General features: G+C 47.9%; 9 non-coding genes across 9 annotated transcripts; all 9 read right to left on the bottom strand.

The window, feature by feature from the left end:
- Positions 1-876: 876 nt before the first annotated feature.
- LOC142703509 (U2 spliceosomal RNA) lies at positions 877-1067 on the bottom strand. The gene has a single exon (XR_012867556.1). It is a non-coding gene; the product is annotated as a U2 spliceosomal RNA (small nuclear RNA).
- A 1320-nt stretch (positions 1068-2387) lies between these two features.
- Positions 2388-2578, bottom strand: LOC142703508 (U2 spliceosomal RNA). The gene has a single exon (XR_012867555.1). It is a non-coding gene; the product is annotated as a U2 spliceosomal RNA (small nuclear RNA).
- A 1338-nt stretch (positions 2579-3916) lies between these two features.
- LOC142703507 (U2 spliceosomal RNA) lies at positions 3917-4107 on the bottom strand. Its single transcript, XR_012867554.1, has one exon. It is a non-coding gene; the product is annotated as a U2 spliceosomal RNA (small nuclear RNA).
- A 1358-nt stretch (positions 4108-5465) lies between these two features.
- LOC142703538 (U2 spliceosomal RNA) lies at positions 5466-5656 on the bottom strand. Its single transcript, XR_012867578.1, has one exon. It is a non-coding gene; the product is annotated as a U2 spliceosomal RNA (small nuclear RNA).
- A 1329-nt stretch (positions 5657-6985) lies between these two features.
- LOC142703528 (U2 spliceosomal RNA) lies at positions 6986-7175 on the bottom strand. The gene has a single exon (XR_012867573.1). It is a non-coding gene; the product is annotated as a U2 spliceosomal RNA (small nuclear RNA).
- Positions 7176-8506: 1331 nt separating this feature from the next.
- On the bottom strand, positions 8507-8697 carry LOC142703537 (U2 spliceosomal RNA). Its single transcript, XR_012867577.1, has one exon. It is a non-coding gene; the product is annotated as a U2 spliceosomal RNA (small nuclear RNA).
- A 1344-nt stretch (positions 8698-10041) lies between these two features.
- Positions 10042-10232, bottom strand: LOC142703530 (U2 spliceosomal RNA). Its single transcript, XR_012867574.1, has one exon. It is a non-coding gene; the product is annotated as a U2 spliceosomal RNA (small nuclear RNA).
- Positions 10233-11567: 1335 nt separating this feature from the next.
- Positions 11568-11758, bottom strand: LOC142703518 (U2 spliceosomal RNA). The gene has a single exon (XR_012867564.1). It is a non-coding gene; the product is annotated as a U2 spliceosomal RNA (small nuclear RNA).
- A 1340-nt stretch (positions 11759-13098) lies between these two features.
- LOC142703506 (U2 spliceosomal RNA) lies at positions 13099-13289 on the bottom strand. Its single transcript, XR_012867553.1, has one exon. It is a non-coding gene; the product is annotated as a U2 spliceosomal RNA (small nuclear RNA).
- Positions 13290-14076: the final 787 nt, after the last annotated feature.

Here is a 14076-nt window from a genome sequence, read left to right as displayed (position 1 = left end):
AATCCTGAGGGCTCCACTATGACACGTGCAAAGTTCCGTCTGAACTTTATATAAGACGGTGCGGCTCAGTCAGTCACTCAGTGTTGCCTGAGAGGGCAACACTGCAACAGCCGGCCGCCAGGCTGTCTTTTTTTTGCACAGCTACTTGCCTCCAGGAGGCCACAAGAGGGAGACAAGGGACTGCAAAATGGAAAATAGGCATCCACCAACTTTACAGACAACTTCTCTTTGCTCCTACAACCTCCATCCTTGCACAGTTTGTTATTCTTCCAGGTAACATAGTAACAAATCCAAATTGCTGCTCTCTTTGTAGGCAAGCAAGGGTTTGTTGCAACTGCAATTCTTACTTCTTCTTGAAATGTAGGGACGACAGTACATTCCATCACATCCATCTAGTGTACACAGGTAGGTCCATTGTGGCGGGTAGGCGGCTGGCTGCTTTAATGGCTGTTTGCTGTTCCCCTACTCCACTCCACTCCACTATTTGACTGTGGTGCTGCATCAATCAGTGGCTGGCTCAGGTGCAGCTCTTTAACTTACCTAAAAGGGAGGGCGGAGAGAAGACAAGGAAGGTGAATGAGCTGTTCCAATGTGAAATGCCGGAAACACAGAAACACAGAAGACACACACACACACACACACACACACACACACACACACACACACACACACACACACACACACACAACAAGAGGTGGCAATGTATTAATTAATTGCATTTAATAAATGAGCTCATTATCACACATGACTGTACAAATGCATTGTCCAACAGGTGTTGAAATAATGGGATTAAAAGGGGAGATCCCATCAGAAAGACAAAAACAATAGCAAACACAAATAGCACTTTTGGAATCTGATTTTAGTCAACACATAAGGGAAGGGTGCACCGGTCCTGGAAATACTGCAATACCAGGTCAATGCGTGGAGTGGACAGAGCAAGCTCTATTTCCATCTCCCTGTTCGAAAAATCCATTTAATATATGGTCCCCAGATAGGGGACGTATCAGATATTAAACTGATAAGAACAGATACTACACTTGATCTTAGCCAAAAGGCCGAGAAGCGATAACCCGAATGGGCCGGCCGTTGACCGAGCCTGCCTAATACTGCTGTTCACCCCTTGCAGCGATTGATTCAGCCTACTCCTAGGCAATTCCATGGGGCCCTGCAGGCTCACACACATTTACAGCTACTAAGCGGGAGGGAGGTGAATAAAGGCCGGAGAGGAAGCCAGACAGGATTTGCTTCTTTTGCTTGCACCACAATGCAGTGCTGAAAGAGGAGGAGGAATCTACATAAAAACGCCTTCCTGGCAACGCCCAAATGCCCTCCTGCCATGCAGATAAACACTGGCAGCGGCAGCAAGTGCATGCCCACAGCCACCCCTTGTTCCTTCACACCTTGTATCAGCTTTAATCCAATCCAGTCCGGTGCTGCCTGCTGAGCAGCACTGACCAACACTGCCTGGGCCCAGGCTTTTATCTCTGAGGCAGGCCCCATTATGATGTCAGAAAGCTGGCTCTGGAATCCTGAGGGCTCCACTATGACACGTGCAAAGTTCCGTCTGAACTTTATATAAGACGGTGCGGCTCAGTCAGTCACTCAGTGTTGCCTGAGAGGGCAACACTGCAACAGCCGGCCGCCAGGCTGTCTTTTTTTTGCACAGCTACTTGCCTCCAGGAGGCCACAAGAGGGAGACAAGGGACTGCAAAATGGAAAATAGGCATCCACCAACTTTACAGACAACTTCTCTTTGCTCCTACAACCTCCATCCTTGCACAGTTTGTTATTCTTCCAGGTAACATAGTAACAAATCCAAATTGCTGCTCTCTTTGTAGGCAAGCAAGGGTTTGTTGCAACTGCAATTCTTACTTCTTCTTGAAATGTAGGGACGACAGTACATTCCATCACATCCATCTAGTGTACACAGGTAGGTCCATTGTGGCGGGTAGGCGGCTGGCTGCTTTAATGGCTGTTTGCTGTTCCCCTACTCCACTCCACTCCACTATTTGACTGTGGTGCTGCATCAATCAGTGGCTGGCTCAGGTGCAGCTCTTTAACTTACCTAAAAGGGAGGGCGGAGAGAAGACAAGGAAGGTGAATGAGCTGTTCCAATGTGAAATGCCGGAAACACAGAAACACAGAAGACACACACACACACACACACACACACACACACACACACACACACACACACAACAAGAGGTGGCAATGTATTAATTAATTGCATTTAATAAATGAGCTCATTATCACACATGACTGTACAAATGCATTGTCCAACAGGTGTTGAAATAATGGGATTAAAAGGGGAGATCCCATCAGAAAGACAAAAACAATAGCAAACACAAATAGCACTTTTGGAATCTGATTTTAGTCAACACATAAGGGAAGGGTGCACCGGTCCTGGAAATACTGCAATACCAGGTCAATGCGTGGAGTGGACAGAGCAAGCTCTATTTCCATCTCCCTGTTCGAAAAATCCATTTAATATATGGTCCCCAGATAGGGGACGTATCAGATATTAAACTGATAAGAACAGATACTACACTTGATCTTAGCCAAAAGGCCGAGAAGCGATAACCCGAATGGGCCGGCCGTTGACCGAGCCTGCCTAATACTGCTGTTCACCCCTTGCAGCGATTGATTCAGCCTACTCCTAGGCAATTCCATGGGGCCCTGCAGGCTCACACACATTTACAGCTACTAAGCGGGAGGGAGGTGAATAAAGGCCGGAGAGGAAGCCAGACAGGATTTGCTTCTTTTGCTTGCACCACAATGCAGTGCTGAAAGAGGAGGAGGAATCTACATAAAAACGCCTTCCTGGCAACGCCCAAATGCCCTCCTGCCATGCAGATAAACACTGGCAGCGGCAGCAAGTGCATGCCCACAGCCACCCCTTGTTCCTTCACACCTTGTATCAGCTTTAATCCAATCCAGTCCGGTGCTGCCTGCTGAGCAGCACTGACCAACACTGCCTGGGCCCAGGCTTTTATCTCTGAGGCAGGCCCCATTATGATGTCAGAAAGCTGGCTCTGGAATCCTGAGGGCTCCACTATGACACGTGCAAAGTTCCGTCTGAACTTTATATAAGACGGTGCGGCTCAGTCAGTCACTCAGTGTTGCCTGAGAGGGCAACACTGCAACAGCCGGCCGCCAGGCTGTCTTTTTTTTGCACAGCTACTTGCCTCCAGGAGGCCACAAGAGGGAGACAAGGGACTGCAAAATGGAAAATAGGCATCCACCAACTTTACAGACAACTTCTCTTTGCTCCTACAACCTCCATCCTTGCACAGTTTGTTATTCTTCCAGGTAACATAGTAACAAATCCAAATTGCTGCTCTCTTTGTAGGCAAGCAAGGGTTTGTTGCAACTGCAATTCTTACTTCTTCTTGAAATGTAGGGACGACAGTACATTCCATCACATCCATCTAGTGTACACAGGTAGGTCCATTGTGGCGGGTAGGCGGCTGGCTGCTTTAATGGCTGTTTGCTGTTCCCCTACTCCACTCCACTCCACTATTTGACTGTGGTGCTGCATCAATCAGTGGCTGGCTCAGGTGCAGCTCTTTAACTTACCTAAAAGGGAGGGCGGAGAGAAGACAAGGAAGGTGAATGAGCTGTTCCAATGTGAAATGCCGGAAACACAGAAACACAGAAGACACACACACACACACACACACACACACACACACACACACACACACACACACACACACACACACACACAACAAGAGGTGGCAATGTATTAATTAATTGCATTTAATAAATGAGCTCATTATCACACATGACTGTACAAATGCATTGTCCAACAGGTGTTGAAATAATGGGATTAAAAGGGGAGATCCCATCAGAAAGACAAAAACAATAGCAAACACAAATAGCACTTTTGGAATCTGATTTTAGTCAACACATAAGGGAAGGGTGCACCGGTCCTGGAAATACTGCAATACCAGGTCAATGCGTGGAGTGGACAGAGCAAGCTCTATTTCCATCTCCCTGTTCGAAAAATCCATTTAATATATGGTCCCCAGATAGGGGACGTATCAGATATTAAACTGATAAGAACAGATACTACACTTGATCTTAGCCAAAAGGCCGAGAAGCGATAACCCGAATGGGCCGGCCGTTGACCGAGCCTGCCTAATACTGCTGTTCACCCCTTGCAGCGATTGATTCAGCCTACTCCTAGGCAATTCCATGGGGCCCTGCAGGCTCACACACATTTACAGCTACTAAGCGGGAGGGAGGTGAATAAAGGCCGGAGAGGAAGCCAGACAGGATTTGCTTCTTTTGCTTGCACCACAATGCAGTGCTGAAAGAGGAGGAGGAATCTACATAAAAACGCCTTCCTGGCAACGCCCAAATGCCCTCCTGCCATGCAGATAAACACTGGCAGCGGCAGCAAGTGCATGCCCACAGCCACCCCTTGTTCCTTCACACCTTGTATCAGCTTTAATCCAATCCAGTCCGGTGCTGCCTGCTGAGCAGCACTGACCAACACTGCCTGGGCCCAGGCTTTTATCTCTGAGGCAGGCCCCATTATGATGTCAGAAAGCTGGCTCTGGAATCCTGAGGGCTCCACTATGACACGTGCAAAGTTCCGTCTGAACTTTATATAAGACGGTGCGGCTCAGTCAGTCACTCAGTGTTGCCTGAGAGGGCAACACTGCAACAGCCGGCCGCCAGGCTGTCTTTTTTTTGCACAGCTACTTGCCTCCAGGAGGCCACAAGAGGGAGACAAGGGACTGCAAAATGGAAAATAGGCATCCACCAACTTTACAGACAACTTCTCTTTGCTCCTACAACCTCCATCCTTGCACAGTTTGTTATTCTTCCAGGTAACATAGTAACAAATCCAAATTGCTGCTCTCTTTGTAGGCAAGCAAGGGTTTGTTGCAACTGCAATTCTTACTTCTTCTTGAAATGTAGGGACGACAGTACATTCCATCACATCCATCTAGTGTACACAGGTAGGTCCATTGTGGCGGGTAGGCGGCTGGCTGCTTTAATGGCTGTTTGCTGTTCCCCTACTCCACTCCACTCCACTATTTGACTGTGGTGCTGCATCAATCAGTGGCTGGCTCAGGTGCAGCTCTTTAACTTACCTAAAAGGGAGGGCGGAGAGAAGACAAGGAAGGTGAATGAGCTGTTCCAATGTGAAATGCCGGAAACACAGAAACACAGAAGACACACACACACACACACACACACACACACACACACACACACACACACACACACACACACACACACACACACACACACACACACACACAACAAGAGGTGGCAATGTATTAATTAATTGCATTTAATAAATGAGCTCATTATCACACATGACTGTACAAATGCATTGTCCAACAGGTGTTGAAATAATGGGATTAAAAGGGGAGATCCCATCAGAAAGACAAAAACAATAGCAAACACAAATAGCACTTTTGGAATCTGATTTTAGTCAACACATAAGGGAAGGGTGCACCGGTCCTGGAAATACTGCAATACCAGGTCAATGCGTGGAGTGGACAGAGCAAGCTCTATTTCCATCTCCCTGTTCGAAAAATCCATTTAATATATGGTCCCCAGATAGGGGACGTATCAGATATTAAACTGATAAGAACAGATACTACACTTGATCTTAGCCAAAAGGCCGAGAAGCGATAACCCGAATGGGCCGGCCGTTGACCGAGCCTGCCTAATACTGCTGTTCACCCCTTGCAGCGATTGATTCAGCCTACTCCTAGGCAATTCCATGGGGCCCTGCAGGCTCACACACATTTACAGCTACTAAGCGGGAGGGAGGTGAATAAAGGCCGGAGAGGAAGCCAGACAGGATTTGCTTCTTTTGCTTGCACCACAATGCAGTGCTGAAAGAGGAGGAGGAATCTACATAAAAACGCCTTCCTGGCAACGCCCAAATGCCCTCCTGCCATGCAGATAAACACTGGCAGCGGCAGCAAGTGCATGCCCACAGCCACCCCTTGTTCCTTCACACCTTGTATCAGCTTTAATCCAATCCAGTCCGGTGCTGCCTGCTGAGCAGCACTGACCAACACTGCCTGGGCCCAGGCTTTTATCTCTGAGGCAGGCCCCATTATGATGTCAGAAAGCTGGCTCTGGAATCCTGAGGGCTCCACTATGACACGTGCAAAGTTCCGTCTGAACTTTATATAAGACGGTGCGGCTCAGTCAGTCACTCAGTGTTGCCTGAGAGGGCAACACTGCAACAGCCGGCCGCCAGGCTGTCTTTTTTTTGCACAGCTACTTGCCTCCAGGAGGCCACAAGAGGGAGACAAGGGACTGCAAAATGGAAAATAGGCATCCACCAACTTTACAGACAACTTCTCTTTGCTCCTACAACCTCCATCCTTGCACAGTTTGTTATTCTTCCAGGTAACATAGTAACAAATCCAAATTGCTGCTCTCTTTGTAGGCAAGCAAGGGTTTGTTGCAACTGCAATTCTTACTTCTTCTTGAAATGTAGGGACGACAGTACATTCCATCACATCCATCTAGTGTACACAGGTAGGTCCATTGTGGCGGGTAGGCGGCTGGCTGCTTTAATGGCTGTTTGCTGTTCCCCTACTCCACTCCACTCCACTATTTGACTGTGGTGCTGCATCAATCAGTGGCTGGCTCAGGTGCAGCTCTTTAACTTACCTAAAAGGGAGGGCGGAGAGAAGACAAGGAAGGTGAATGAGCTGTTCCAATGTGAAATGCCGGAAACACAGAAACACAGAAGACACACACACACACACACACACACACACACACACACACACACACACACACACACACCACAACAAGAGGTGGCAATGTATTAATTAATTGCATTTAATAAATGAGCTCATTATCACACATGACTGTACAAATGCATTGTCCAACAGGTGTTGAAATAATGGGATTAAAAGGGGAGATCCCATCAGAAAGACAAAAACAATAGCAAACACAAATAGCACTTTTGGAATCTGATTTTAGTCAACACATAAGGGAAGGGTGCACCGGTCCTGGAAATACTGCAATACCAGGTCAATGCGTGGAGTGGACAGAGCAAGCTCTATTTCCATCTCCCTGTTCGAAAAATCCATTTAATATATGGTCCCCAGATAGGGGACGTATCAGATATTAAACTGATAAGAACAGATACTACACTTGATCTTAGCCAAAGGCCGAGAAGCGATAACCCGAATGGGCCGGCCGTTGACCGAGCCTGCCTAATACTGCTGTTCACCCCTTGCAGCGATTGATTCAGCCTACTCCTAGGCAATTCCATGGGGCCCTGCAGGCTCACACACATTTACAGCTACTAAGCGGGAGGGAGGTGAATAAAGGCCGGAGAGGAAGCCAGACAGGATTTGCTTCTTTTGCTTGCACCACAATGCAGTGCTGAAAGAGGAGGAGGAATCTACATAAAAACGCCTTCCTGGCAACGCCCAAATGCCCTCCTGCCATGCAGATAAACACTGGCAGCGGCAGCAAGTGCATGCCCACAGCCACCCCTTGTTCCTTCACACCTTGTATCAGCTTTAATCCAATCCAGTCCGGTGCTGCCTGCTGAGCAGCACTGACCAACACTGCCTGGGCCCAGGCTTTTATCTCTGAGGCAGGCCCCATTATGATGTCAGAAAGCTGGCTCTGGAATCCTGAGGGCTCCACTATGACACGTGCAAAGTTCCGTCTGAACTTTATATAAGACGGTGCGGCTCAGTCAGTCACTCAGTGTTGCCTGAGAGGGCAACACTGCAACAGCCGGCCGCCAGGCTGTCTTTTTTTTGCACAGCTACTTGCCTCCAGGAGGCCACAAGAGGGAGACAAGGGACTGCAAAATGGAAAATAGGCATCCACCAACTTTACAGACAACTTCTCTTTGCTCCTACAACCTCCATCCTTGCACAGTTTGTTATTCTTCCAGGTAACATAGTAACAAATCCAAATTGCTGCTCTCTTTGTAGGCAAGCAAGGGTTTGTTGCAACTGCAATTCTTACTTCTTCTTGAAATGTAGGGACGACAGTACATTCCATCACATCCATCTAGTGTACACAGGTAGGTCCATTGTGGCGGGTAGGCGGCTGGCTGCTTTAATGGCTGTTTGCTGTTCCCCTACTCCACTCCACTCCACTATTTGACTGTGGTGCTGCATCAATCAGTGGCTGGCTCAGGTGCAGCTCTTTAACTTACCTAAAAGGGAGGGCGAGAGAAGACAAGGAAGGTGAATGAGCTGTTCCAATGTGAAATGCCGGAAACACAGAAACACAGAAGACACACACACACACACACACACACACACACACACACACACACACACACACACACACACACACAACAAGAGGTGGCAATGTATTAATTAATTGCATTTAATAAATGAGCTCATTATCACACATGACTGTACAAATGCATTGTCCAACAGGTGTTGAAATAATGGGATTAAAAGGGGAGATCCCATCAGAAAGACAAAAACAATAGCAAACACAAATAGCACTTTTGGAATCTGATTTTAGTCAACACATAAGGGAAGGGTGCACCGGTCCTGGAAATACTGCAATACCAGGTCAATGCGTGGAGTGGACAGAGCAAGCTCTATTTCCATCTCCCTGTTCGAAAAATCCATTTAATATATGGTCCCCAGATAGGGGACGTATCAGATATTAAACTGATAAGAACAGATACTACACTTGATCTTAGCCAAAAGGCCGAGAAGCGATAACCCGAATGGGCCGGCCGTTGACCGAGCCTGCCTAATACTGCTGTTCACCCCTTGCAGCGATTGATTCAGCCTACTCCTAGGCAATTCCATGGGGCCCTGCAGGCTCACACACATTTACAGCTACTAAGCGGGAGGGAGGTGAATAAAGGCCGGAGAGGAAGCCAGACAGGATTTGCTTCTTTTGCTTGCACCACAATGCAGTGCTGAAAGAGGAGGAGGAATCTACATAAAAACGCCTTCCTGGCAACGCCCAAATGCCCTCCTGCCATGCAGATAAACACTGGCAGCGGCAGCAAGTGCATGCCCACAGCCACCCCTTGTTCCTTCACACCTTGTATCAGCTTTAATCCAATCCAGTCCGGTGCTGCCTGCTGAGCAGCACTGACCAACACTGCCTGGGCCCAGGCTTTTATCTCTGAGGCAGGCCCCATTATGATGTCAGAAAGCTGGCTCTGGAATCCTGAGGGCTCCACTATGACACGTGCAAAGTTCCGTCTGAACTTTATATAAGACGGTGCGGCTCAGTCAGTCACTCAGTGTTGCCTGAGAGGGCAACACTGCAACAGCCGGCCGCCAGGCTGTCTTTTTTTTGCACAGCTACTTGCCTCCAGGAGGCCACAAGAGGGAGACAAGGGACTGCAAAATGGAAAATAGGCATCCACCAACTTTACAGACAACTTCTCTTTGCTCCTACAACCTCCATCCTTGCACAGTTTGTTATTCTTCCAGGTAACATAGTAACAAATCCAAATTGCTGCTCTCTTTGTAGGCAAGCAAGGGTTTGTTGCAACTGCAATTCTTACTTCTTCTTGAAATGTAGGGACGACAGTACATTCCATCACATCCATCTAGTGTACACAGGTAGGTCCCATTGTGGCGGGTAGGCGGCTGGCTGCTTTAATGGCTGTTTGCTGTTCCCCTACTCCACTCCACTCCACTATTTGACTGTGGTGCTGCATCAATCAGTGGCTGGCTCAGGTGCAGCTCTTTAACTTACCTAAAAGGAGGGCGGAGAGAAGACAAGGAAGGTGAATGAGCTGTTCCAATGTGAAATGCCGGAAACACAGAAACACAGAAGACACACACACACACACACACACACACACACACACACACACACACACACACACACACACACACACACACACACACAACAAGAGGTGGCAATGTATTAATTAATTGCATTTAATAAATGAGCTCATTATCACACATGACTGTACAAATGCATTGTCCAACAGGTGTTGAAATAATGGGATTAAAAGGGGAGATCCCATCAGAAAGACAAAAACAATAGCAAACACAAATAGCACTTTTGGAATCTGATTTTAGTCAACACATAAGGGAAGGGTGCACCGGTCCTGGAAATACTGCAATACCAGGTCAATGCGTGGAGTGGACAGAGCAAGCTCTATTTCCATCTCCCTGTTCGAAAAATCCATTTAATATATGGTCCCCAGATAGGGGACGTATCAGATATTAAACTGATAAGAACAGATACTACACTTGATCTTAGCCAAAAGGCCGAGAAGCGATAACCCGAATGGGCCGGCCGTTGACCGAGCCTGCCTAATACTGCTGTTCACCCCTTGCAGCGATTGATTCAGCCTACTCCTAGGCAATTCCATGGGGCCCTGCAGGCTCACACACATTTACAGCTACTAAGCGGGAGGGAGGTGAATAAAGGCCGGAGAGGAAGCCAGACAGGATTTGCTTCTTTTGCTTGCACCACAATGCAGTGCTGAAAGAGGAGGAGGAATCTACATAAAAACGCCTTCCTGGCAACGCCCAAATGCCCTCCTGCCATGCAGATAAACACTGGCAGCGGCAGCAAGTGCATGCCCACAGCCACCCCTTGTTCCTTCACACCTTGTATCAGCTTTAATCCAATCCAGTCCGGTGCTGCCTGCTGAGCAGCACTGACCAACACTGCCTGGGCCCAGGCTTTTATCTCTGAGGCAGGCCCCATTATGATGTCAGAAAGCTGGCTCTGGAATCCTGAGGGCTCCACTATGACACGTGCAAAGTTCCGTCTGAACTTTATATAAGACGGTGCGGCTCAGTCAGTCACTCAGTGTTGCCTGAGAGGGCAACACTGCAACAGCCGGCCGCCAGGCTGTCTTTTTTTTGCACAGCTACTTGCCTCCAGGAGGCCACAAGAGGGAGACAAGGGACTGCAAAATGGAAAATAGCATCCACCAACTTTACAGACAACTTCTCTTTGCTCCTACAACCTCCATCCTTGCACAGTTTGTTATTCTTCCAGGTAACATAGTAACAAATCCAAATTGCTGCTCTCTTTGTAGGCAAGCAAGGGTTTGTTGCAACTGCAATTCTTACTTCTTCTTGAAATGTAGGGACGACAGTACATTCCATCACATCCATCTAGTGTACACAGGTAGGTCCATTGTGGCGGGTAGGCGGCTGGCTGCTTTAATGGCTGTTTGCTGTTCCCCTACTCCACTCCACTCCACTATTTGACTGTGGTGCTGCATCAATCAGTGGCTGGCTCAGGTGCAGCTCTTTAACTTACCTAAAAGGGAGGGCGGAGAGAAGACAAGGAAGGTGAATGAGCTGTTCCAATGTGAAATGCCGGAAACACAGAAACACAGAAGACACACACACACACACACACACACACACACACACACACACACACACACACACACACACACACACACAACAAGAGGTGGCAATGTATTAATTAATTGCATTTAATAAATGAGCTCATTATCACACATGACTGTACAAATGCATTGTCCAACAGGTGTTGAAATAATGGGATTAAAAGGGGAGATCCCATCAGAAAGACAAAAACAATAGCAAACACAAATAGCACTTTTGGAATCTGATTTTAGTCAACACATAAGGGAAGGGTGCACCGGTCCTGGAAATACTGCAATACCAGGTCAATGCGTGGAGTGGACAGAGCAAGCTCTATTTCCATCTCCCTGTTCGAAAAATCCATTTAATATATGGTCCCCAGATAGGGGACGTATCAGATATTAAACTGATAAGAACAGATACTACACTTGATCTTAGCCAAAAGGCCGAGAAGCGATAACCCGAATGGGCCGGCCGTTGACCGAGCCTGCCTAATACTGCTGTTCACCCCTTGCAGCGATTGATTCAGCCTACTCCTAGGCAATTCCATGGGGCCCTGCAGGCTCACACACATTTACAGCTACTAAGCGGGAGGGAGGTGAATAAAGGCCGGAGAGGAAGCCAGACAGGATTTGCTTCTTTTGCTTGCACCACAATGCAGTGCTGAAAGAGGAGGAGGAATCTACATAAAAACGCCTTCCTGGCAACGCCCAAATGCCCTCCTGCCATGCAGATAAACACTGGCAGCGGCAGCAAGTGCATGCCCACAGCCACCCCTTGTTCCTTCACACCTTGTATCAGCTTTAATCCAATCCAGTCCGGTGCTGCCTGCTGAGCAGCACTGACCAACACTGCCTGGGCCCAGGCTTTTATCTCTGAGGCAGGCCCCATTATGATGTCAGAAAGCTGGCTCTGGAATCCTGAGGGCTCCACTATGACACGTGCAAAGTTCCGTCTGAACTTTATATAAGACGGTGCGGCTCAGTCAGTCACTCAGTGTTGCCTGAGAGGGCAACACTGCAACAGCCGGCCGCCAGGCTGTCTTTTTTTTGCACAGCTACTTGCCTCCAGGAGGCCACAAGAGGGAGACAAGGGACTGCAAAATGGAAAATAGGCATCCACCAACTTTACAGACAACTTCTCTTTGCTCCTACAACCTCCATCCTTGCACAGTTTGTTATTCTTCCAGGTAACATAGTAACAAATCCAAATTGCTGCTCTCTTTGTAGGCAAGCAAGGGTTTGTTGCAACTGCAATTCTTACTTCTTCTTGAAATGTAGGGACGACAGTACATTCCATCACATCCATCTAGTGTACACAGGTAGGTCCATTGTGGCGGGTAGGCGGCTGGCTGCTTTAATGGCTGTTTGCTGTTCCCCTACTCCACTCCACTCCACTATTTGACTGTGGTGCTGCATCAATCAGTGGCTGGCTCAGGTGCAGCTCTTTAACTTACCTAAAAGGGAGGGCGGAGAGAAGACAAGGAAGGTGAATGAGCTGTTCCAATGTGAAATGCCGGAAACACAGAAACACAGAAGACACACACACACACACACACACACACACACACACACACACACACACACACACACACACACACACACACACAACAAGAGGTGGCAATGTATTAATTAATTGCATTTAATAAATGAGCTCATTATCACACATGACTGTACAAATGCATTGTCCAACAGGTGTTGAAATAATGGGATTAAAAGGGGAGATCCCATCAGAAAGACAAAAACAATAGCAAACACAAATAGCACTTTTGGAATCTGATTTTAGTCAACACATAAGGGAAGGGTGCACCGGTCCTGGAAATACTGCAATACCAGGTCAATGCGTGGAGTGGACAGAGCAAGCTCTATTTCCATCTCCCTGTTCGAAAAATCCATTTAATATATGGTCCCCAGATAGGGGACGTATCAGATATTAAACTGATAAGAACAGATACTACACTTGATCTTAGCCAAAAGGCCGAGAAGCGATAACCCGAATGGGCCGGCCGTTGACCGAGCCTGCCTAATACTGCTGTTCACCCCTTGCAGCGATTGATTCAGCCTACTCCTAGGCAATTCCATGGGGCCCTGCAGGCTCACACACATTTACAGCTACTAAGCGGGAGGGAGGTGAATAAAGGCCGGAGAGGAAGCCAGACAGGATTTGCTTCTTTTGCTTGCACCACAATGCAGTGCTGAAAGAGGAGGAGGAATCTACATAAAAACGCCTTCCTGGCAACGCCCAAATGCCCTCCTGCCATGCAGATAAACACTGGCAGCGGCAGCAAGTGCATGCCCACAGCCACCCCTTGTTCCTTCACACCTTGTATCAGCTTTAATCCAATCCAGTCCGGTGCTGCCTGCTGAGCAGCACTGACCAACACTGCCTGGGCCCAGGCTTTTATCTCTGAGGCAGGCCCCATTATGATGTCAGAAAGCTGGCTCTGGAATCCTGAGGGCTCCACTATGACACGTGCAAAGTTCCGTCTGAACTTTATATAAGACGGTGCGGCTCAGTCAGTCACTCAGTGTTGCCTGAGAGGGCAACACTGCAACAGCCGGCCGCCAGGCTGTCTTTTTTTGCACAGCTACTTGCCTCCAGGAGGCCACAAGAGGGAGACAAGGGACTGCAAAATGGAAAATAGGCATCCACCAACTTTACAGACAACTTCTCTTTGCTCCTACAACCTCCATCCTTGCACAGTTTGTTATTCTTCCAGGTAACATAGTAACAAATCCAAATTGCTGCTCTCTTTGTAGGCAAGCAAGGGTTTGTT

The sequence above is a fragment of the Rhinoderma darwinii genome, unplaced genomic scaffold (genome assembly GCF_050947455.1).
Source record: "Rhinoderma darwinii isolate aRhiDar2 unplaced genomic scaffold, aRhiDar2.hap1 Scaffold_275, whole genome shotgun sequence".
Lineage (NCBI taxonomy): Eukaryota > Metazoa > Chordata > Amphibia > Anura > Rhinodermatidae > Rhinoderma > Rhinoderma darwinii.
Note: the sequence above shows the minus strand (reverse complement) of the source record. Positions and strands in the feature narration are given on the sequence as shown.